This window comes from Engystomops pustulosus, chromosome 7 (genome assembly GCF_040894005.1).
Source record: "Engystomops pustulosus chromosome 7, aEngPut4.maternal, whole genome shotgun sequence".
NCBI lineage: Eukaryota > Metazoa > Chordata > Amphibia > Anura > Leptodactylidae > Engystomops > Engystomops pustulosus.
In genome coordinates, this window is record NC_092417.1 from 66306536 (window position 1) to 66330663 (window position 24128).

The 24128-nt window shown below is 42.3% G+C and overlaps 1 long non-coding RNA gene across 3 annotated transcripts; it reads left to right on the plus strand.

Moving 5' to 3' along the window:
* The first annotated feature begins 6995 nt into the window (after positions 1-6995).
* LOC140068801 (uncharacterized) lies at positions 6996-14965 on the plus strand. 3 transcript variants are annotated; one of them, XR_011848570.1, is made up of 4 exons: positions 6996-7375; positions 9768-9886; positions 13400-13507; positions 13594-14965. It is a non-coding gene; the product is annotated as an uncharacterized lncRNA (long non-coding RNA). The 3 variants fall into 3 exon arrangements; XR_011848568.1 differs by having other exon boundaries at positions 9768-9881; XR_011848569.1 differs by having other exon boundaries at positions 9768-9881; positions 13599-14965.
* The last annotated feature ends 9163 nt before the right edge of the window (positions 14966-24128 follow it).

The window sequence follows — 24128 nt, forward strand, 5'->3', positions numbered from 1 at the left end:
GGTTCCCGGATCTATAATACCATCTGGAGATGGGACGCCATAGATGATGTCCGGGTACTGGAGGAATTGCAGCCTCGGGATGTTCAGCAGGTCAGATACTTCCTTCCAGATCTTCCTCCCTCCCCAGCACTCAGAGATGAAATGCTCCATCGTCTCCTCCTGCTGACACCCCAGGGGACACTTCCTATCTGCCACACTCACAAACTTTAGGTTCCCTCTCACAAATAACTTCCCATGTAGTGACAACCAAGAGATATCAAACAACTTGGGGGGAAGTCGCTTCGCATTGAGGAACCTGAGACTCTTCTGTAAGGTGGTGGTCACACAGTCTCTGAGAGCAAGTGGTGAGTGGTAGAAAGCCCGACATATCCTAGTATAGAGATCTCTCCTGGTGTTACTGACAATGTAGGACTTCTCCAGCTTCCACATCCTGACACACTTCAGACCATATACCAGATACTGGGGGAGGAAGCCAGGAGTCCATCGGCCCCTCTTGAGACTGCCGCCTCGCACCCAAGACTCTGCAAAAGGCAATATCCAGTCCCTGACACTACTTACCCACAGGAGATCATTGTTTGAGTCCAGGAAACCAAAATTAACTTTCAGAAACATGGAGTCAAAGAAAACCCTTGGATTTAACATATCCAGCCCACCCTCTCTCCTCCGTAGGTAGGTTATCCCTCTTTTTACTGGGTTCAACCTGTTCCCCCATAAAAGCTGGAAGAACAGGCTAAAGAGCCTAGCGGAGAAAGATTCTGGCAAAGGAAAGACGACAGAGACGTAGAGGAAGACAGGGACCAGGTAAGTCTTCATCAGAGTAACCCTTTCTCTATAGGTCAGCCTCCAGTTCTTCCATCGCTGAACCTTTACATTTCCGGTATCCAACTTCTCTTCCCAATTTAGTTTGGCATTATCTTCCCTCCCGAATTTCACCCCAAGGATCTTGATATGGGTGGAGGCCTTGGCGAACTGTGGCAGATCAAAGCCAGGAGCAGTATCCAATGTCCAGAAAGCCTGACTCTTCTCAAGGTTGACAAGAGACCCGGAGGCCTCTGAGTAACTTCTGATGGCTGCAGATAACATCTCCACCTCACGAGGCTCCGATATCACCACAGTCACATCATCCGCGTAGGCGACTACCTTCAAAGGCAGGCAATGGGGGACCGGCACCCCCCGAAAATCACACCGCTGCAGTGATCGCAGAAACAAGTCTATGGCAAACACATACAGCAGTGGACTCAGGGGGCAGCCTTGTCGCACCCCGGCCTCTACTTCAAAAGTGTCCCCCTGCCAACCATTGATCAGAGGAAAGCTCTTCGCCTCTCTGTATAAAGTTCTCAGCCAATCTATAAATTGTCCCGGAATACCGTACTTTGACAAAGTGGCCCATAGATAATCGTGATCAACCCTGTCAAAGGCTTTAGCCTGGTCCAGACCTACAACATATCTCCCACACCTCAGAGCTTTACATCTCTCAAACATCTCCCTTATCGAGATGACTGCTCCAGAGATGTTCCGCCCTCTTACTGTGCCGTACTGAGAGCCTGCCAACAGTGCCGGGGACAAACAGACTAACCTAGAAAATAGAATTTTTGCCAGAATCTTCCTGTCGACATTCAAGAGGGCGATCGGCCTCCAGTTCTTGATGTCACTAGGCTCCTTACCTTTGGACAGCAGAATAAGGGAGGACACTCTCATGGATGGAGGCATCAGGTGATTTTCTAGACAGTTTGTATAAACATCCACAAGGATCGGGGCTAAGAGGTCTCTAAACTTCTTATAAAATTCTGCTGTAATACCATCAGGACCTGGTGCCTTCTTCAGATGTAACTTATCAATGGCCTCTTTAACCTCCTCCTCTGTTATTCCTGCTGTCAAAGGAGTAAAGTCCAAATCTCTAGTGTCAGGACCTGGAGTTGCCTCCAAGAATTGAGCCATTTTATCCTTATCCAAAACCTTCTTCTGAAATAACTCAGCATAGTAGGATCTCACCACCCCCAGGATACCCTCCCGAGATTCCTGCAAAACTCCCTGGGAGTCAGTGAGACCTGTGATCGTTTTCTTAGCCACACGTTCCCGGCAACTCTCATATGGATCAGGCGTGACTAAGTTTCCATAGTCACGCTCCACAACCAGGGACGTGTAGCGGCTGTACTGATACTGCTTTATTTCAGATTTCAGTCGGTCAATCTTTTGTTTTTCATCCCCACCCGCCGAATAGAGTGACTCCAATTCTCTACGCAGCTTGAGATACTGGCTGTACTTACTCTTACCCTTCTTCACTAACAGTCTCTTTAAGAGGGACCGGATCTCCTCCTTGACGTCCTCCCACCAGTCAGATATGTGGTTATAGAAATCCACTCTCTCCATTTCACCCTGTAGAAGAGAATGGACATGTTCCTGGACAAAACCTTCTTCCAAGAGACTAGAGTTAAGTCTCCATAACCCTCTTCCCATATCAGGCCGCTCACTAGCACCCAAGCAAAAATATAAGGCAAGGTGATCTGAATAGGGAACACACTTTTCGCTTCTCTCACCTATGACCTCCATAGGACTCACCAGCGCCAAGTCTATCCGGCTAGATCTTCCAGCACAGGAGTAGGTAAATTTGGGTTTCCTACCACCCTGCACAAACACATCCGATAAACCTGACTGCGAGATTATAGCATTCAAGACCTTGGAGTCCCTGGTGAGAGGTCTACCACTGGATCGATCACTAGATGCTCTGGTGGCATTAAAGTCACCCGTCATGATTACAGGCACAGATGTAAAGAGATAGGGTTTTACCTCATTAAACAGATTTACCCTTTCAGTCACTGTCTGTGGACCATAGATATTAATAAATCGGAGCCTCCTACCTCGGATAGTAACCTCCAGCACCAGACACCTTCCCATCAATACCTCGGTAAGTCTATGTAGGGTAACATCGTGTGTATTAAACAGTATGGAGACCCCGGCACATGGCTCCACAGACAGCGACCAGAAGGATGGACCTGAGCGCCATTCCCTCTCTGCTTCTCGTAAGAGACTAAGACTATTGAGATGAGTCTCCTGTAAGAAAAAGACATCGGCGTCCAGATATTGGAGATGTTCATACACCGCATGTCTTTTCTTCCTTGCCCTAATGCTGTTTACATTAGTCGAGATGACTTTAAGGTGAAAATCCGCCATTAGAGCCATAAGAAGAAGCAGAGAGAGTAACCCCATCATCATAAGTCTGAGTCCGAGCCCTCCTGCTGACCACCCGTCTCCATATCCGATTCAGATTCTGGCCCTACTGCCTGAGGTCTCCGTTTGGATGGGGGATCTATATCTGGCTCATCCTCATATTCTGCTACCATTCTCTGCAATTCACGTTCTAGTTCTTCCTCCGCATCTGACTCTGACAGCACACTAAACCTGTTTACGGTCATTGTCACATCTGCCGTTCTATCCACCCTCATCCTAGATGATTTTTGGACAGTGGTCCACTCACCCTCTGGCTTACGGGTGGATGTATCTTTCTTCCTTCTCTTTGTAGAAGTTGGTGCTGGAGAAGGAATGGGCACTGAGGGTGGTACAACCTGAGGGACAACCTGCTTGTTCCCCTCAATGATTTTTGTTTGGGACTGGTCTGGTACTGGTGTGGTTTTAATCTGAGGCTGGTCTGGTTCTGGCATGGTGTTTATTTGAGGCTGGTCTGGTATGATATAATTTTCAACGCACTGAGGTTCTGGCCCAACCTGAGCTGACCCTGACACCACAGCCTCCCCCAGGTCATCTGCCCCTGCCAGTATATCTTCATCAGGGAAGGTCTTACATATGTTGTGCCAGGCATTGGGACAATCCCTGTGGGCATGCCCGATCTCACCGCACAGGTTACACCTGATGTTTTGGCAGTCCGCACTCACATGGCCGATATTCCCACACAGGCTGCACTTGACCACAGAGCAATTACTGGCGATGTGACCGACCCTACCACACTTGAAGCATCTGCGGGGCTGACCTGGATAGAAGCATACCCCCTTCTCCCGGCCAATGAAGAAGGAGTTGGGCAGGTGCTGGGTTATGTTATTATATTGTCTTAATTTTACCAGGACCTTCCACCCTCCTGTCCAGATCCCGTCCTCATCCCGGGTCTTGGTGAGCTCTGACATAAGGTCACAGTGTCTCCTGAGCCAGATGACAATATCCTGCGGGGGCACAGCTTCATTCCAGAAGATAATGGTGACAGTAACCTGGCCAAGTTTAGAGATGGGGATGAAGCTGAAATTATTCCACCCCTCAGCATCCCTATACCTGGGGAAGATGGCCCAAAACCGGTCCAAGTTACACATTAACTTAAAGCTCACATCATATCCCTGGCGGTCTGGGAGGTTTATAACTGCCAGGATGTCACTTGGCGAGAAACCCATCTGGTCACATAGCAGAGATCTCACAACAAACCTCCGGTCAGGTAGGTCTTCCTTGGCCCCTTTGTGCTTAAACCTAACCACGTTCCTCCTCTTAAAAGCCTGACCGGTGTAATGTGAGCCGGACGTAAAGGATGGTGCACCCCGGCTCCAGGCATTGCCAGAGGAGGTCTGGTCAGGACCGGTACCACGCTGTGACTGGGGGCGCTGCTGAGCACCTGAAACAGGGGGGTCTGCGCCACCATCAGGAACTAATGGAGGAAAGTCCTGAGCACTGGACTGCTCTACCACCTCCCCACCATCAGCCTCCATGTCCCCAGCCTCCATACACTGCTCTGACTGCTCTATAACAACATCCCAGACAGATGGTGAAGCCCCTTCCGTTGGAATATTATCAAATACGGAGGTATCAATACAGGGATTAGTTATATCACAGACATTGGCAGCAATAACCACAGACATATCAGCAGTATCAGACACATTAGGACCAGCAGAGTCTGTAACATTAGGATCAGCAGAGTCAGTAACAGGCACAGCAGAGTCCTGATTGTCCTGCTCTGGTGTCACCTGGGAGCTCTGCTGCGCTGCTGCAGTGTTACCTTCAGGAACGTCATCTGAGTCTTGTGGTGCACCATCACCAACTGCACCATCACCATCAGTCAGGTGTCTCTGTTCTTGCTGCAGATTGCAGGCTGCTGGGACTTGTAGTGCCTCCGCTGTAAGTGGCTGATCACTGGCTCTGTGGTAGGGGAATGTTGCCGGCTGCAGTATTGGCTTTAGTTGGGTCTGCTGGACGACATCAGGGCAGGTCACGGGTGCAGGATATGATGGTCCTCCATGTGTCTGTGCCTGGAAGCGCTCCTGATTCCTGAAGGTCTCTGCCAGGGGTCCCATCTGCTCCAGGACTGCCTCAGTTTGGGTAATGTTGTCTGCGAGCTGCTTGGCCAGTGTGGCCAGTTTCTTGTCCAGGAGCTCGTGTCTCTCAGGATTCGCTGCCTTCAGCTTGTAAGCGCAGTCGATGTTTTTCTGCAGCAGCAGTTTTTGCTCCTTCAGCTTCTCCAGTCTTTTCACGAGCGCTGGGATCTGATCAGCGAGGTGGAGCTCAGGTGCACGCTCAGCCACAGGACTGGGAGAGGCTACAGGTGCACGCTCAGCCACAGGACTGGGAGAGGCTGCAGGTTGGTTACATGCTGAGGGTAATGACTTGCTGCTGGGTCCGGGCCTCTGTGCCGCTGGTGGGCTCTGGCGCGCTGCGGCTGTCACTACTGGGGGATGACATTGTCCATGATGGGGACTGGGTCCCACTTTCCTGCCAGTGACAGCGCTGGTAGCAGCTTGAGGCCTCCCTGCTGGTCTCACCTCGGCCTCCACAGATCTTACAGTCCTGTTTCCTCCACTCCCAGACCTGGTTCTCTCAGGCCGGATGAATACAGACTGTTGCAGGTTCTCCAAGATAGTCTGGCGCTCTAGAGATGTCCTCCTGTGCCTGGATGGAGGTGTAGAGGGCACAGCTGAGGCCTGTAATGGAGGCTGCCTCTGCTCCTGCACACCTTTCCCTGCTGCCTGACCCAGCGCTCTGGTCTCACTCACTGCTTTTTGCTGCACATTAACACTGGGAGATGGTTTCACCAGACTGGAACTCACTGCTGCTTCTTGCTTTTCCAATACATTCACCTTCTTTCTCTCACAAACTCCAGCTGTACTGAAGCCACTGACATTCTGCACCTTACTCACAGACTTCACTTTAGGATTTGCATCCTCAGTTTTTGGTGTCTGAGAGTTTCCTCCCAGAGAAGGCCTTGGAGCCTGGGCCTTGCTTGGGGAAGTTCCCCACCCAGGGTGGCCCCGCCCTGGGCTATCTCCAGGCATTAGGAGACTTCAGGAGCTCTGCTCACACACAACCTCCCAGCAAGGGGGCAGTATTATAGTAGTTATATTCTTGTACATAGGATCAGTATTATAGTAGTTATATTCTTGTACATAGGGGGCAGTATTATAGTAGTTATATTCTTGTACATAAGGAAAGTATTATAGTACATAGGGGGCAGTATTATAGTAGTTGTATTCTTGTACATAGGAGCAGTATTGTGGTAGTTATATTATAGTACATATGGGACAGTATTATGGTAGCTATATTTTTGTAAATAGGGATAATATTTCAGTAGTTATACTCTTGTACATAGTGAGTAATATTATTATTGTACAATGAGAACAATGTTATAGTAACATCATTGGAGGCAGCATTATAGTAGAAAAAATCTTGTACGTAGGAGGCAATATAGTAAATGTATTCTTGATCATAGTAAGCAGTATGACAGTGAAAATAGTCTTACCTGTAATTTTACTTTCCTAGAGTATGTAGGCAGCTCGGCAGGGATATATTGTTCTTCCTTTGCCATGTCAGGACTGCCTACCTAGCAATACAATATCTGAAAAGCAACAGTTTGGTTAATCAGCATAACAGGAAGTGGAAGGTAGATCCACTTAGAATTTATTGTGTTAAAGATGAAAATCGATGCAACAAAAAGGGAGAAAAGTATGTGCTACCTATGGACCAAAGGAAAGCAAAATGATTTCAACTTTCCTCTCCATCCTCCAGCAGCACCGCAGGTATCCTAATAGCAGAACAAAATGGAAGAATGATTCATTAAGTAATAACTCCCGGAATTCCCTGCCATAAGCTAAACCCCTGGAAGCTCAAACATTCAGTTTGTAGTGTCTAACAAAAGTATTAGAGGATGACCATGAAGCTGCATTGCAGATGTATTGAAGAGGCACTTGAACTTTTTCCACCTAGGAGCTAGAAGTTCATCTAGCTGTGAAAGTCTTTTGGAGACATCTGCTAAGTGGATCCTTGGATGCTGCATCTTTCTTGGGTGGAGAAAATACCAAGAAAAAATTCTCAGCAAGACAGAGGTCTTTTGTACTACACAGATAAATAGTCAAGGCTCTTGTCGAGTGAAGTGCTTCATCTCATTCAGAAGGTGAGAAATAGACACTGGCAGAAATGCTTCTCTGTTAAAATTGTCAGTAGAAGTCAAGTTTGGAATAATATAGGGCATTACTCTAAAGCCCCTTCTACACTGGCGTTTTTCACGCGCGAGTTCTGCGCGTGCATTTGACGCGCAGAACTCGCATTGCACTCTGTCCCATTGTATTCAATGGGTCTTTCTCCATTAGCGTTGTTTTTAACGCGCGTGCTTGCGTTCGTTTACACGCGCGTCAAAATCGCAGCATGCTCTATTTTTGCGGGTCACGCGCGTTTTTCACGCCCCATTCAAGTCTATGGAGATGCATCAAGAACGCATTGCACTCGCAATCATTGCAAGTGCAATGCGTTTTAAACGTAAGGGTTGCTAGGTGACCAGAATAACATTATTTCCCCTGCTCGCGATCGAGCATTTAATTAAAAAAACACAATGAAGAACAGTGAAGAATAGAATAAAAACATTGTACACAGTGAACACAGTGAACACAGGATCATTTAAGATAAAAACACAGTGCAGAACACAGTGCAGAATAGATTACAGATGTTCGGCACATCTGCTTACTTGTCGGGAGATGCGCACGGAACAGTGCGCCCAAAATAGCATGTGAAGAACAATATATATATATGTGTGAAGAACACATTGCAGATGTATTTAAACATCTTCTCGGCACCCGAAGGAAACGGCTACAATGAAGGAGGCGTGAATAATTAAAGATCGGAAGGCATCTCCCTTCCGAAGATGACGTAGGGGTAGCACCGGAGGAATATTTTCATATGTAAGTAAAACATTTTTTTATCTAAACTAACGATCGCCGTGCCTAACTAAAGTATGTGCCGGCATCAGTATTAAATAGCCTACCAGGTGGTCTGCTCGCATGATTTTATCATGCGAGCAGTGGTAGGTTTCCTTTAAGTAGGGGACCGCCTGTAACAGCAGACAGAGCTCCAGCTATGGGCACAGATAGGCTTATGTACGTAAAGATAAAAACACCTTTTTCAATAAAATTATGTATCGCTGGGAACCAGAAAAGCTGATTAAAAACAATATAGTGTAATGATATTTATTAATTGGGTGATTTGGGAGCTCAAATCATTGGATGCTTTCTGGGACTGGAATGTTTATTGTTTCAAAAATGTATCAATAAAAAGTTTTTCAATAAAAAAACAAAGATTCTTCTATGAACCTCTTTGTCCAAATGTCCAAACTGTCCAAAAAAAGGTCTTTCTACCTTACCGCCAAAGCGGGTTCACATCTATCTATATTTCCAGCATGGATTTACATATAGATGTCATCCATGACTCCTACAACCCTAATAACCAGAGAAATATTTGACACTACAATGAATTTACATTCATAGTATCTATCTCACCAGCTTCTAGAATAGCTTTTCAACTTTCCATCTTCGACATGTTAATTATACATCTAAATGTAGATGTCCAGAAGTAATAGCAGAACATTTGCATTATTTATCAAACCTCCCTTTTTTTACAGCGGAGTTCCATCCTAATTTCTTTGAATGACAGGATAATTACTTGTATCGGAGAAAACAACACATCAACCATTTTAATTAGTTCTTACATGTTACCTTGGAGGTAAAGGGTTGCTCCTAGCACAGCTAATATCATTGCTATTCTTACATAAACAAGCAATACAGGATGTTTTTAGAATCTATAATTTAGTATTTAATTGATTAATACGTTCTCATCGTGTCTCCATGACAGGGATCCATTATGTTGAAAACAAGAATAGTTATTTTTGTCAATGCAGCTTTCTGTTCTAATGCTTATGTACAGTATGCTCATATAAGGTCTCATCATCTGCAGAAATAAAAAGTTACAAAGAACAAGGTCATAACTGGAGTTTTCTAATGAGCTTTCAGCACACACAGTACTTTTTATCACACACAGTACCTTTTAGATGTTGTTATACATCCATGGGATTGGAGCCACCATTATTCTAAAACAGAGCTTTATTGATGCCCTTTGTTACTAAAGATCCAGTCATGGAGGTGGGGGAGCTACAGCATACAGTCAAGGTATCCAGCCACCTTACTGATGCTAATGCGAACCTTAGAGAGATGTTGGCTGTGTGTGATACACTGAAAATAATTTCTGAGGAAGAGAGAAATGGGGTAGCTATTTTCTCTTCTGCCAGTCACACACAGCCAATGACTCCATCAGATCCCTCATTCCACTCTCCCCCATTAAAGGGGCATGGCTTGAGTTGTAACAAAAAATGGGAGGGTGAAAAGGTTAGAGTAGACAGTCTTGAACCACAACAGATTTATCATCCAGCATCAGACACTGTGAAAAATCTGGTGCAGTATAAGACTGTCCATCATGCTTTGTAATAAAGCTGAGACACTAATGATAACTCTGCCTCGCAGGCTCCAGGAATCACAACTGCAAGAGAATGAAGATTACAAGTTACATAATAACCAGAAGATTTGTTACCCTCCATGTACACTGACTGGACTCATCTCTGGAAAGCTTCTTGAAAGGTTAGGTATGTTTTAAAGCTGCATTTGAAAAACTTTATTTCATTTTATATTCTTGCACACCTCAACATCATATAAGTCAAGTACCTATGACTTAGACAGTAGAAGCCATATAAAACCATAATAATATTTATAAAGAGGGATTGTCCAACTGGTAAAAACATTTGAATGTATATGTCATGGTAGGGAAAATTTGTGGTCAAATAATTGATTGCTTATTTACCTAATATTCAGCGTAATCCTTCTACATTATATAGAAAGATTAAAACAAAAAACAAAACAACGGAGGGCGGCGCCTCGGGTGGTAACGTAAGGCAATAGATAAGGGTAAATACAATCCCAATTGGGGTGCTCACCATCAGCCACCTTGGCTAGTATGCATCCAACCCTATTCCAGGGTAACGAAGAGTCAAACACGGTCATGGTCTGCTGCTCCACTAGACCAAAAACGAAGAACGCCAATTCCAAAAAGGATAGTTGGCGGTATACTGTATATAGAGATGGGTCAGCTAGATTCAATGGGCGCCGACCTCCGGTATGGAGTGTCAGCGACAATATTCACTGACTGAACTCCAAATTAGTTTAAAAAAAATTTACATTCATTGGTAAAAGATCAGATTGTAAAACCACAAAGGTCAAGATATAAAATAATAAAATAATATATCCTCCTAGGGTATATAGGAGGATATATTATTTTATTTTTTCATAACTTGACCTTTGTTGTTTTACAATCTCATCTTTTACCAATAAATATAATTTTTTTAAAAAACTATTTTGGAGTTCAGTCAGTGAATGTTGTCATTGACACTCCATACCAGTGGTCAGCGCCCGTTGAATCTAGTCGACCCATCTCCTTCTACATTGTCCATCCTCTCCAGTGCATGATAATACTAAGAACAATCATTATGTTCATATCAAACAAAGTGGCTACTTCATGATTGTTAGTAGTTATTTAGATCGGCCTCTACAGGATTTATTTGTAGTTTTACATTTAGTATTTTCTCTTGGCTTCCTTTCTTACTAATTTTCATAGAGTTAACAGGCTCAGGAGATTGGCTTTGATTAAATTCTTGCCTAAAGCAGTTAAAATTGATGAAAGTCAGTTTGATGGCATTGACACATGCTCCAGATGTTTGTGCAAGTGAAACCGTTTTCCAGTCAATCACTTGAATAGAGCAATTAATCATAAAACAGATGTAATTGATATGATTGCAGCTGCTAATGCACAGGTACCTGATAGGACTCAAGTATCCATCCATTCAGATTAAGCTCTATGTTATAATTCTTTATTGGGAGAACTATTACCATTTTCATAGTTAGTATGAACTTCTACTCAGTTCTTGGATTCATGACTGCCATGGGAATACACACTTAAAGGGGGTGTCAATATATTTACTTTGAGTCAAAGTAATGTTGTAATTTCCCCCATGATTCATGAGTGAAATGTCCCTATGGAGCCTTATAAGTGGAGATTCCCTTCATTTTCATTTAATTTCTGTTGTCTTTTCTCATCCAGCTCCCACTTCCTGTCATGTGCAATGTGCAGACAGGGGAGGGAGGGGATGGTGTACAGTAGAGGAAGAATGCATGAGGTGATGGAAACATTATGATTATGATTTACTACACACTGCTGGGAGCCAGGTAATGTAAAATAATGTTTTCTAAAGTACTGAAATGATTCAGAATGCTGACAAATGCATTTTTAAAATTAGCATAACAAGAGCTATTGGGACATTATTTCCAGCTAAAAATGACATTTTTGGTGACAGTTTTGTTTTAGATATCTGGCACGCAATTCTATTTCAAATATTTGTGCTTGTAAAATTAATAATTTAGTTTTATTTTAGATCTTTTTAGCAATTCAACTCCATCCCTGGAAATAACCACAAGAAAATGGAGCTTCCATTTACTTTACAAAATAATTTTCAATCTGCAATGTCTGTGTTCATAGATATTTATTTCCTTCTGACTATGTTAAAGTCACAGGACATTATATGTGTTCACCTAATCAAACTGTATTGCAATTAAGGCCATTACACTCCATACCTTATCATTTATGTTTCCTCCATATACAATAACTTGATTTAATAACAGGAATAAATGTATATAGTTCGACACCAGTGAGAAGTACAATGTATCAGAAGTATGAGTGAGATCCATGGAATGCTTTCTTGGTGTCAGCGTGTCAATAAACGTTAACATTTTATTGCTTTTAAATTAAAATTTCAATGTCAGAATTCTTCAGGGACTCCATCTGAAGGTTTTTAATTTAACTTAATAGCTCCAGAGTCTACATTGGAGGCACCGTCGCTGCGCTACGGCTTTAGCAACAATAATTAATGAAGAAGATTTTAATTTTAATTAATTGGTCAATTGTCCAATAGTATTTTATAGGGCTTAGGACACAGACAGGGTGCTGGCCTATTATCAAGCTTTCTTTTGTAGTGCTTTATAATGGTAATTTTATGGTAATGCATAATGCGTAATGCATGGGTAAGCTTTTGCAAGACTAACAAGTGAAAAGGAGCATATCATAGCAAACCTGCATGGCGATAAAATTTAAGCGGATTAAAACATTGATCATTGTTATAACATTGGTCAAAATCCAAGATCCGGTAGCCCCACCGATTGCATTTCCAAAGTAGCAGTACTCAGTCATGCTATGGCACTTTGTTAAGAGAACAGTAAAGACATTTCTTGTCTGAGAATCTGATAATTGGGGGTATATTTACAGTTTATGCTGCCCAACCCGCTGTATTCTCCACTTTCATCTCTATTCCACTATTCCCTATGGTATGTAATATGATCAGCATTACTCGCACTCCTAACGGCTAGTACTGTATTCCTTTTATCTTCATTCCTACATACTGACACCTATATATTTTAAATCCCTTTACCCCCAATTCCATAGAACTTGTGTGTCCACACTCATATAAAAACTCAGAAAACATTTTGTCAGCTACTAAGGATGCAATTTTCTTAACTAAATGATTTTGACAAAGACCCTCCAGTGTCTAATGGCAAATATAGCTCTGGATGGCATAGAGTGGATTCACCTAAGGTGTGATATCTCAGGTTGACTAATCAGCTCCAGCTCCTGTGTATGTGGAAGTAATGTGTTTATGTACTGCTGCCACCCAGAGAAACCATTTTTTCCAAGGTCCTGAATTTTATAATTGCTTTTTGAGCAAAAGCACTCAGTTTAGGGATTTAACAAGATATATTTCTGCATCAGTGTAGCTACAGCATTCTAAAGGTATGTTTGATTCGCAATGCATAAAAACAAATGGTAGGTTTCCCTTAAGATTTCTGTGCAGTTCAGGCCATCCATGGACAAACCAGGTGGATCATGATGAAGTTACTAAAGAATGGGCACCTTTTAGCCATCTAGCACAACGAGAAGCACATACAGAAACATATTTCATGAAAACTATACTTTTACTTAATGTCCTTGTTACAGGAAAATATATATGTAGCAGGGCCGTGTGTCAATGTTGTGAATGTGTTCTATGATTTTGTAGAAGTGAGTGTTAGGACCTGCATCTGACCTGCATGGAATATGAAAGAACAGGAAGAAATCTTTCTGGGAAAAAGATGTCTAATTTGGCACAATGCACAAGGCATCAACCGTGAGTGTGGAGAGATTTCTGCATATTCTGCTATATAGTGTCTTGAATTGTACATGATTTCTAAGATCAGCACTTTTCTCTTGCAGCACAGGTATATGAGAAAACTAGAGCGCTGTGGATGTGGAAATGAAAAGAAGACACGCTGTTCTTGCCTCAATGCATTATTAAAATTGAATCTGATCGCCAATCTTTCCCTTTGCGCTGTGTAACTATAACACTTTTGTCTCATGACTAGTAGTGGGATGAAATTATGCTGATTTGCCTCATTTGATTTACATAGAAATGTAGGGAATACAATGAAAACACAAAACTGAGTTAGTGTTACAAAGGACAGCCGAGCGGAGAGGAAGCCTGACAATACAGTTTTACTCCAACTTCCATACAATTACTTATTCAGATGTGCTGTACCTGTTATCACTACAAACATTGCATGCTTGGTTTAGTCAACCCTGGAAATTTAGTTTTAGAGTTATAGCGCAGGGGACTGCTGTGCCTATTACACAAAGACTGAATACAGTCAGCAAAGCAATTTGTTATTGAGTATTGTCTGGCTGGATCTCAACTGCAGTGTGTGCATAGAGGAAAGGTCTCTGAAAATTAAGAACAAAATGGGGTCAACCGCTATGAGTTCATTGGAACATGTACTGTAAGGCTACATCCACATCTTCTTTTAGCCCTTAGTTGTATTAGGTGGGTTCCTTATGTGTTCCTACAATGGAGCGCACTACATATAGTGGGAGGTATCATCTGGTTAAGCCCCTCCTCCTGAAGGTGGGTGGGGAATGAACATTGACAGCAGCCAGTGTTTGGCTGCTAAAAATGTTCAGGTGTTTCCAAAGTGAAGTCCTTACTGGGGACCTCCCAGAGTATATGGTCAGCGGAGGCTGTGAATGGATGCAATACAGTAGCAGCTGTGCCCCAAAGGCTATTATGACCTCCGCTAAGCATATTCTGTGCTCCCAAGCAGGAATCAGGATGATAAAGTTTAACCTAATGCATTTTTACATCCAGTGTCTCCTGCTAGACACCATGTTAACTGAGCAGACAGAGGCAAAAAGGATTCCTCCATATGCCGGTATAGTCTATGGATTTGTTCAGCATATACGCCAGAAGCTTTTGTAGCATTTACGCTGAACATACCAAAAACAAGGTATGAATGTAGCCTACCAGGTACTCCACTCCTGTAGTTCTTTCCATGTGCAGGACAAAAGTAATTTTGTTGTATTTTCAGTAATTCTTCACTATTCTCAGTATAGTGGCTGAACCAAGTTCCTGCAGCTTATCTCATATTCAAATGAATAGAAGCTGATCTGTAGTAACCTAGTTTGACCACTACACAGAAAATAGAATACCTTACTTCTTGCTTGATCGGCTGCTGACAACAAAGGATATGTTGACATAGAGATTTGACATAGATTTTTTTGTTAGCTTTAAAGAAAATTGAAATCAAGCATAATAAACCACAGACAAGTACACATAGATCCAGGCACTGTAATCTGTGTTATCCATGACCTCCTTCCTTCTAATTTCTGCTTTTAAAATGTTATTCATGAGTCAGAAAGGTTTTGGGTGTGTTTTATAAGGTCCCCTCTGTGTCTTAGATTCACAAGCTGTCACAAACAATTCCCCCCTCCCACCTTTAAACCTCTTTACTAGAGATGAGCGAGTATACTCGTCCGAGCTTGATGCTCGTTCGAGTATTAAGGTACTCGAAACGGCTCGTTGCTCGGACGAGTATTTCCCCTGCTCGAGATCGAGCATTTAATTAAAAAAACACAGTGAAGAACAATGAAGAATAGAATAAAAACAGTGAACACAGTGAACACAGGATCATTTAAGTGAAAAACACAGTGAAAAACACAGTGAAAAACACAGTGAAGAATAGATTACAGATGTTCGGCACATCTGCTTACTTGTCGGGAGATACGCGCGGAACGGTGCGAACAAAATAGTATGTGAAGAACAATATATATGTGTGAAGAACACATTGCAGAACACGGTGAGCAGGACAGAGACAACGAGGAGCAGCACAGAGACACCGGGGAGCAGCACAGAGACACCGGGGAGCAGCACGGAGACATGGGGCAGCGGCAGCACGGAGACATCAGGCAGCGGCACGGAGCGGCACGGAGACATCGGGGCACGGAGACATCGGGGCACGGAGACAGCGGGGCACGGAGACATCGGGGCACGGAGACAGCGGGGCACGGAGACAGCTGGGCACGGAGACATCGGGGCACGGAGAGAGCGGGGCACGGAGACAGCGGGGCACAGAGACAGCGGGGCACGGAGACAGCGGGGCACGGAGACAGCGCGGCACGGAGACATCGGGGAGCGGCGGGGAGCCGCACGGAGACATCGTTGCACGGAGACATCGGGGAGCGGCACGGAGCGGCACGGAGACATCGGGGCACGGAGACATCGGGGCACGGAGACAGCGGGGCACGGAGACAGCGGGGCACGGAGACAGCGGGGCACGGAGACAGCGGGGCACGGAGACAGCGGGGCACGGAGACAGAGTATCTCCCGACAAGTAAGCAGATGTGCCGAACATCTGCAATCTATTCTTCACTGTGTTTTTCACTTAAATGATCCTATTCTTCACTGTTCTTCACATCTGCTAACTTGTCGGGAGATAATATACGCGCGGAACAGTGAAGAATAGATTGCAGATGTTTGCATACATCTGCTAACTTATCAGAAGACATTCTTTTTCAATTAATTAACACATTTTATTCCCGAACCATGGTCCCTTTGAAAAATGCTCGAGTCTCCCATTGACTTCAATGGGGCTCGTTATTCGAGACGAGCACTCGAGCATCTGGAAAAGTTTGTCTCGAATAACGAGCACTCGAGCATTTTAGTGCTCGCTCATCTCTACTCTTTACTACAGGCCGACCTTTGAGTTTATTAACCATGACACCCTAACTTGACTACATTTGGGCAAAAAGTAGGACAGTAACAAACATGTTGTTTTCTCTGCATGATGAAATGTGATGGAACCAGAAGGGTTGGGAATTTAAATTTACCTCTGCTCTTTGCATATTTACCCTCTTTATATGGTTACAACCAGGTCTTGCAACATTGCTTCTTTCCAGTCTGTAATAAAGAACAAAATGTATTGCCTTAGTTCTACATCTAAATACATAAAATGGTGTTCCCTTTTCCCCTAAAGCCCAACCTTTCTTGCAAGCCCCTTTTGTACTATGATCGAGCCCCAGACTAGAAGTTTTCTTTCTATTTTGTGTCTTTGTTTCAAACTTTACTTTGAACAATTCTGTTCCAAGATATGTTACAGTCTGGAAACAGGGACCCCAATAGTAAAAAGAACAGCTACTGATTCAACCCTAACTCTTACCCTAACCAATATATTTTTTGAGCTTTGGATGGCTGATCATGAACAAGCATTGATTTTATCAGAGCCATGACTGTGCATGGTAATAGAGGACTGATGTGAACCATGAGCTGGGAATCACAGACAGAGATCAAATAGACCAGGGTCCCCAGAACAACTAAGATTTCTCTGCTTTGAATTCTATCAAATGAGGCAGAACAGGAAGTAAACTGCATTTACATTGTAAGCATTACGCCCTATGTGCTCTATCAGGTCATATTAATCTCTATAGAGCCTATGGATGCTGATATTTTTTACACTTCTCTACCTTTGAAAATACAATTTGCTTGGCAGCTTTCCCTGTCCTCCATGTGAAGCTGTTCCAATGTTTCACCTTCAGAAAGAAAGAGAATGTTAATATGACATAAAAGGTGCAAGATATGACAGATAGAAAGTTCTGTATTCCCGTCACAGAAACCACTTTCGAGCTGTAACAATGACACTGGAGCTAGAAGACTTTTCCATCAATAGACAAAAAGCAATCCATTGCTGTAACTCTCCCTTCATTGTTTCCTTTTACAAGACGACAACTCTTTGCTGCAGGTTGATTTGACATGAGTTTCTAAGTGGCTTGAGTTATCTAGCCTCCAATGATGTCAGATGGAGGCCATCAATGAGAATGGGATGTAAAACAAATCATATATTTAAAAATATTTTATGATAAATAATAATGAAATGAATAACATAAAAGTAAAAACTGTACAGTATTGTATATGTGGGCAGAATACCTGCTAACAGGCAGAATACGGGGAAACATGTACATTAAAATACTCCTCCAATTCAGAGACATGAATATAAAACCAAGCAATGTAAAAATAAATTACAGAATCAAGCTGGATTCTAAATATGGTAAGCCATTAGAAACATGTGTCTAACTTCACATAACCTATTGGATGGCTTACTTTAATCCAAAATGCTGCACCAGACTTTTGGCAATTGGTACCCTATTTTTCGTCTCTAAGACACACTTTTTAGAAAGGAAAAGTCTTGCTAAAAAGTGCCCGAATCATAAAGTCCAAAATTAAGAGGACCAGCACTTACCTGATTGCTGTGATAGAAATCAGGTAAAGTGCTGCATAAAGGTAAAATATGGGTCTTGAACACTGTATACGTGTAGACTAAGACATGACATTTTTGTGGGCAAATTGTGGGATTTTCCTATTGGCTTTTATCACTGATGGTAGTTAAAAAGTTAAATTAGTTGCTAAAAAAGCCCTTTTTGAAACCAAAATAATCATCACCATGAGTCCAATTATTTAACAGAAGGTCACTGACATGTAAAACAAACATACAGCCTGTCCACACTGAAATCACCAGTGGGCTTGATGTACCATGAAGCCAACAAGCCATGTTCATGGTCTGTCAAGCATCCTGAGAGATTGTTAGTGTAAACTGACATGAATGTTCACTATAGAAATCAATATTGTCCATTCTGACTGCAGTACGAGCCACAGTGCACACGGTTCTGAATGGCTGTACTCAGACATCAGTAAGAGCCTATGTGTCCGAGGCTTGAGACTGAAATCTATCGTAATGCCGGAGATAGGAGTCCGCCTGGATTGGCAGATAAAGTCTTTCATTAGTTTTCTATGAATCTGCTTTCATGCAAGTGAACCGAATTTTGCAACGTAAACCTTCACCTGTGATTTTATACATAAAATTCTTGATCATTTTTCCCCTAGCTCCAGCCAGCCACGAACTGCAGCGCTAGCAAAAACTTTCTCTTTTGACTATAAATCTGCTTGCTCTAATAATACAACCTGTAGGGAGCATTAAACACCCTGCACCTGTGCACCCCTGATACAGTTAATGCCATTTCTTACAGGACCTTAATTTCTGACTCTTGAATAGTCCGGTCACGTCATGCTGTATTCTGTTCACAGCACGATAGTTCTCAAGCGTTGCCCTCTTAGAAGCCAAGGCCTCTTCCCGGTAACCTTCTTTGCATGAGAGGATGAAAAGTGAAACTGCACAAGGTGAGAATTAAGGTGATAACAGAGATATTTGAAGCAGCGCCAAACCAATCTGCAAGAAACGAGAAAATCCATATTTCCAATAATCAGTTTTCAGGTTAATTGGGTGAACATTTTCACTGATGGCATTTCTATCTGAGATAGCAAATGCAATCTGCTACAGTAAGAATAATGATTCAGAAATTCTGGGCCCAAGGGATGTCTTTATTTGAGTATGGTTTATTTGTGATATTATTGAAAGACAGATAGATAGAGAGATATGGCATATGGCATAGATAGATATGATAGAAGGTAATCACCATTTTGCAATTGGACGGCTGCTGCCACCATGATTTAAGTGGAAACTTGTATAAGTGTGCCCAGGGCTGGACTCACCAAGAGAATCTGCTACAGTAAGGGTAAATTTACACGCGTTATGCCCGCCGTGCGGGCATACCGCCGTGTGCTGGATAGGAGGAGGAGGTGGCCTCTCCATAGAAAACAGCGTCTCACGGCCGCACACACGCCAAAAGATAGAGCATGCTCTATCTTTTTGCGGTGTGTGGCCCGGATCGGTGCCACACATGTCTGGCACCGTATCCCCGCCGTGCCGCTATTGCCGTCTATGGGGACATACATGCGGCCCCCGCAGATGGCAGTGTGAACAAGCCCTAAGATTTAGAATAAGATTTATTGTTTCGAAATTCCGGACCCAATTGATGTCTTTATCGTTGGCGCAAAACTATGCAATATTTGTTATAGCTAGATAGTCCAAGTCTAAGCTGCATAACTAAGCAAGGGTTAAGAGTGGGATCAGTTTTAAAAAGACCTGCAAATAAAATTATTGGTCAAAAACAGGTTAAAAATATTCACAGAGCAATAAGCAGCATCCAAAGCACTTCACGGACACCATATTTTAAATATAGACCCGTATCTGTACGCCCAAGGTATGACTGGCCCATCAAGGTGCCAGAAAATCCTCCATTGGGCCAAGGCTCCAGCAATTTTAAATGGAGCCTAAACAGTTGAAGAAGTTGGAAGTGAAAAAAAGCAATCACTAGACACTATTGTCTGTTTCTAAGAGTGATTTACAAATATGAAGGATTATAAGATATTATAAGACATCCTACATATGGATTTCATGATTGGATGGGTGATACTCTGGTAGAACCATTTCATAACCAAGTCCAAAACTGAGTGATCCAATCTCTGCAATCTCCAGGTAGCTTAATAATAGTATATTCTCTAAATATTACTATACAGAGACATTAAAGTGCAGGATGCTATATACTGTAGGCATTTACCTCCCTCTATCTCACATAAACGCATAGAAAAGATCAATTGGGTTTAAGAGTGGTATACTTATGTAACCATTACCACTGATTGGGTACTGATATGATTTGGCACAGTATATATTTTAATGATGTATCTGTAAGATTATGCATGATACATACACAGATATAGAAAGCAGCAATATTCTTCTCTGTGGTCTCCCAGCTAACTCTCTAATTCCCCTCCAATCTATCCTTAGGCCTGCCGCCCGGCATCTGTCTCCTCACTTCTCCTCTGCCTCTCCTCTCTGCCAGTCTCTCTGGTGGTTACTCATTGCACAACAAATTCAATTTAACATATAATTCATAATTTACATATTATTCCTCTTTATATTTATGTATTAATTAGCCAATACCATCCCACATGTAATCTCCTGTCTTCACAAGACCTTCTGCTTTGCTTTCCTACTATCTGCTCTTCTCACAAATGTCTCCAAGACCTCTTTCATGCATTCCCCCATACTATAAAACTCACTACCAAAATATTTTAGCCTTTCTCCACCTTCCAAATATAACTGAAAACCCATCTGTTTAGGATTGTCTTCAATACACAATAACCCAACTGCTCTGCTTCCTCAACTAGTGTCTCCATCTTCCCTCCCATTAAGAATGTGAGACTTCACATATAGGATCTTCCTTCCAAATGTACCAATTTAATGTAGTTTTGTGATTTTTGAACTTAATTGTTCTTGCCTTAATGCATGTGAACCCCCTATTGATTGTACAGCACCCTGTAATTAATGGTACTTCATAAATAATAGACACTGTCTCAATATTAAAAGGGATCTTAAGATCCCTTTGTTTCAGAGTCCTTACTGAGTAGAGTCCAAGCATCCAGCAAGCTACTCAGATAGCACAGACACAAGAAAATGGAGATTTAGACCTACTAGGAGGTTTAAGTGAAGAAGCTGGTGTAATGAAGAAAAAGAGACCAGCGCACCTCCCCGTGAAGTGCCTCCTGTATCATAGTATCATAGTATATAAGGCTGGAAGGAGACGCAAGTCCATCAAGTCCAACCTTTAAGAATTAAATAAATGTTTTATCCCCGTAACCCGTGATATTTTTTCTCTCCAGAAAGGTATCCAGGCCTCTCTTGAACATGTACATAGAGTCCGCCATAACAACCTCCTGCGGCAGAGAGTTCCACAGTCTCACTGCTCTTACAATAAAGAACCTTTGTCTATGTTGATGGTAAAATCGCCTCTCCTCTAAGCGTAGAGGATGCCCCCTTGTCCTGGTCACAGGCCTAGGTATAAAAAGATCTTTGGAGAGATCCTTGTACTGTCCGTTCAGGTATTTGTACATTGTAATGAGGTCTCCCCTCAGTCGTCTTTTTTCTAAACCGAATAATCCCAAATTTTTTAATCTGTCAGTGTATTCTAGTTCCCCCATTCCCCTAATAATCCTGGTTGCTCTCCTCTGCACCCGTTCCAGCTCTACTATATCCTTTTTATACACTGGTGCCCAAAACTGTACACAATATTCCATGTGTGGTCTGACCAGGGATTTGTATAAGGGCAAAACTATGTCTTTATCATGAGAATCTATTCCTCTCTTGATACATCCCATTATTTTATTTGCTTTAGCAGCAGCCGCCTGGCTCTGGTCACTAAAATTAAGTTTACCATCCACCAATACCCCCAAGTCCTTTTCAGCTTCAGTTTTACTAAGTAATTGACCGTTTAGAACATAATTATACTTTTTGTTTCCATGGCCCAAGTGCATAACTTTACATTTATCTACATTAAACCTCATCAACCATTTCTCTGCCCATCCCTCAAGCTTCCACAAATCCCTCTGTAATGCTAAACTATCGACCTCAGTATTTATTACTTTACACAGCTTAGTATCATCTGCAAATATTGAAACTTGACTGTGTAAACCCACTACAAGGTCATTAATAAAAATATTAAAAAGAAGTGGCCCCAATACTGACCCCTGTGGCACTCCACTGGTAACATCAACCCAATCTGAGAATGTGCCATTAATGACCACCCTCTGTTTTCTATCACTAAGCCAATTACTTACCCAAATACACAGATTTTCTCCTATTCCCAGCAGTCTCATTTTATATACCAACCTTTTATGTGGCACGGATCCCGCACGGTCCACCCTCCTGCCAGGGCACGTAGCAATCCAAAATGTAATCACGGTCCAAACAGATTTCTGACAACAAGTAGCTTTTATTCGGTTATATTATAACCACTCCATGAAACAATCTTAGGTAGTCAGCGCGTTTCAAGCGGTACAACCGCCCTTACTCATGACAAAGAAGCAGGTGTAGACAGAAGTCCTGGGAGAGCTGGGATAACAGTCCAAATGACCAAAAAAAAAAACAACATAGAAGTGAATAATTGGTCATTCGAAGGATTGGGACCCAAATATAGAAAATGTATAATGAATAATAATAAGATATTCAAAAACATTAATGGAAACCTACCATCATAGATCTACTTACTAAGGTAGACCTGTTGTCAGGTTACTGCAATGAAGCGTAGCCTAATGATTTTTGAAATAAAACTTTTTTGGGCCCCAGAGCTTCATAAAACTTGAATCTGATATATATGTAAATTTTCTTAAGAGGCTACTGGGGCATGGAGAGGGAGTTATGACTACTTCATGCCCCAGTAGCCTCTTTCAACCCCATCTTCCCTAGTCTTCAGAGCGTAGCTCGCAGCAGAATCAGGTAACAAGCCACGTACTAAGGTAGATCCGTTATAGTAGGTTTACTTCAAATCTATCACCAGATCAAGGACTGTAAACCAAGCACACTGACATACTGGTGTGCGCCCCCTCTGGCAGGATCTGCTCTTCTTTTAGCTTTTTATGCCCTGGTTTTTTTTAAATGCATAGGAGTTAATGGAGCATGGAGCCCCTTAGACTCATTTGCATAATTTTTAAAACCCTTTTTTCTTAAAAACAAGGGCTGAAGAAGCTAAAAGAACAAGAGATCCTGACAGAGGGGTATGTCGGCGTGTTTGGTTTACAATCCTTGATCTGGTGATAGATGTCCTTTAATGTTTTTGAAAATCCTATTATTATACATAATTTTTTTCTATATTTGCGTCCCAATTTTAAGAATGGTCTATTCTTCACTGCTATGTTGCTTTCTTTTGGTCATATGGACTGTTTTCCCTGCTCTCTCAGGACTTCAATTTATTAAATTAGCCACAGAAAATGTGTTTGTCAGTCTATATTTTCATTTCGACACTGCTTTTTTGCTGGCTCAACGCACTGTATTACTTACACAATGCTGCCTTGACACAAGAATTCTGACATCTATCAGAGAGATAGTGAACAACATTCTGATGGGAGATGCTACATGAATATGCACTCTCACTCTATCCAGTCTCCTGCTCAGCCATGGGATTTCATCCTTCTTTCTCTACTTCAACATTGTCAAATGTGATGACTGCCTTTATATTGAAATATTTCATCCGTCTGTGTCTTGATCATCAGAGACATAATTACCAAAATCCCTCATCTCATTTAATATCCACAAGAACAAGTTCCATTTCTGCTTATCTTGGCAAACAGTCTTGTCACAGGTTGGGTTTGTGACATATCACAAAAGTAATCTCAAGGTTTAGTATTCTCCCAGGAAGTTACTTTACTTTTTATGTGAAATATTGTGAAGCTAATATGTGCACATCAGTAAAGGATGTCTGATAAGAAAATCATGTATACAATAAGTTCCATCTATATGAAGAAAGCGATCTGAAGACATGAAATGCAGAGCACAGAACTTTCTAGCTAGTGAAAATAAAGCTTATCTGAAATTATTAACTTTGTCCATGGGGAACATTTTTCAAGAATTTATGGTGTTATAAATAGGGGGCAGTGCAGTACTGAATTCTATATTTGTATCACGTGTGGTAGTATTATAGTAGTTATATAATTGTGTAGAGGGGTCCATATTGTATTAGGTATATTATTGTACATA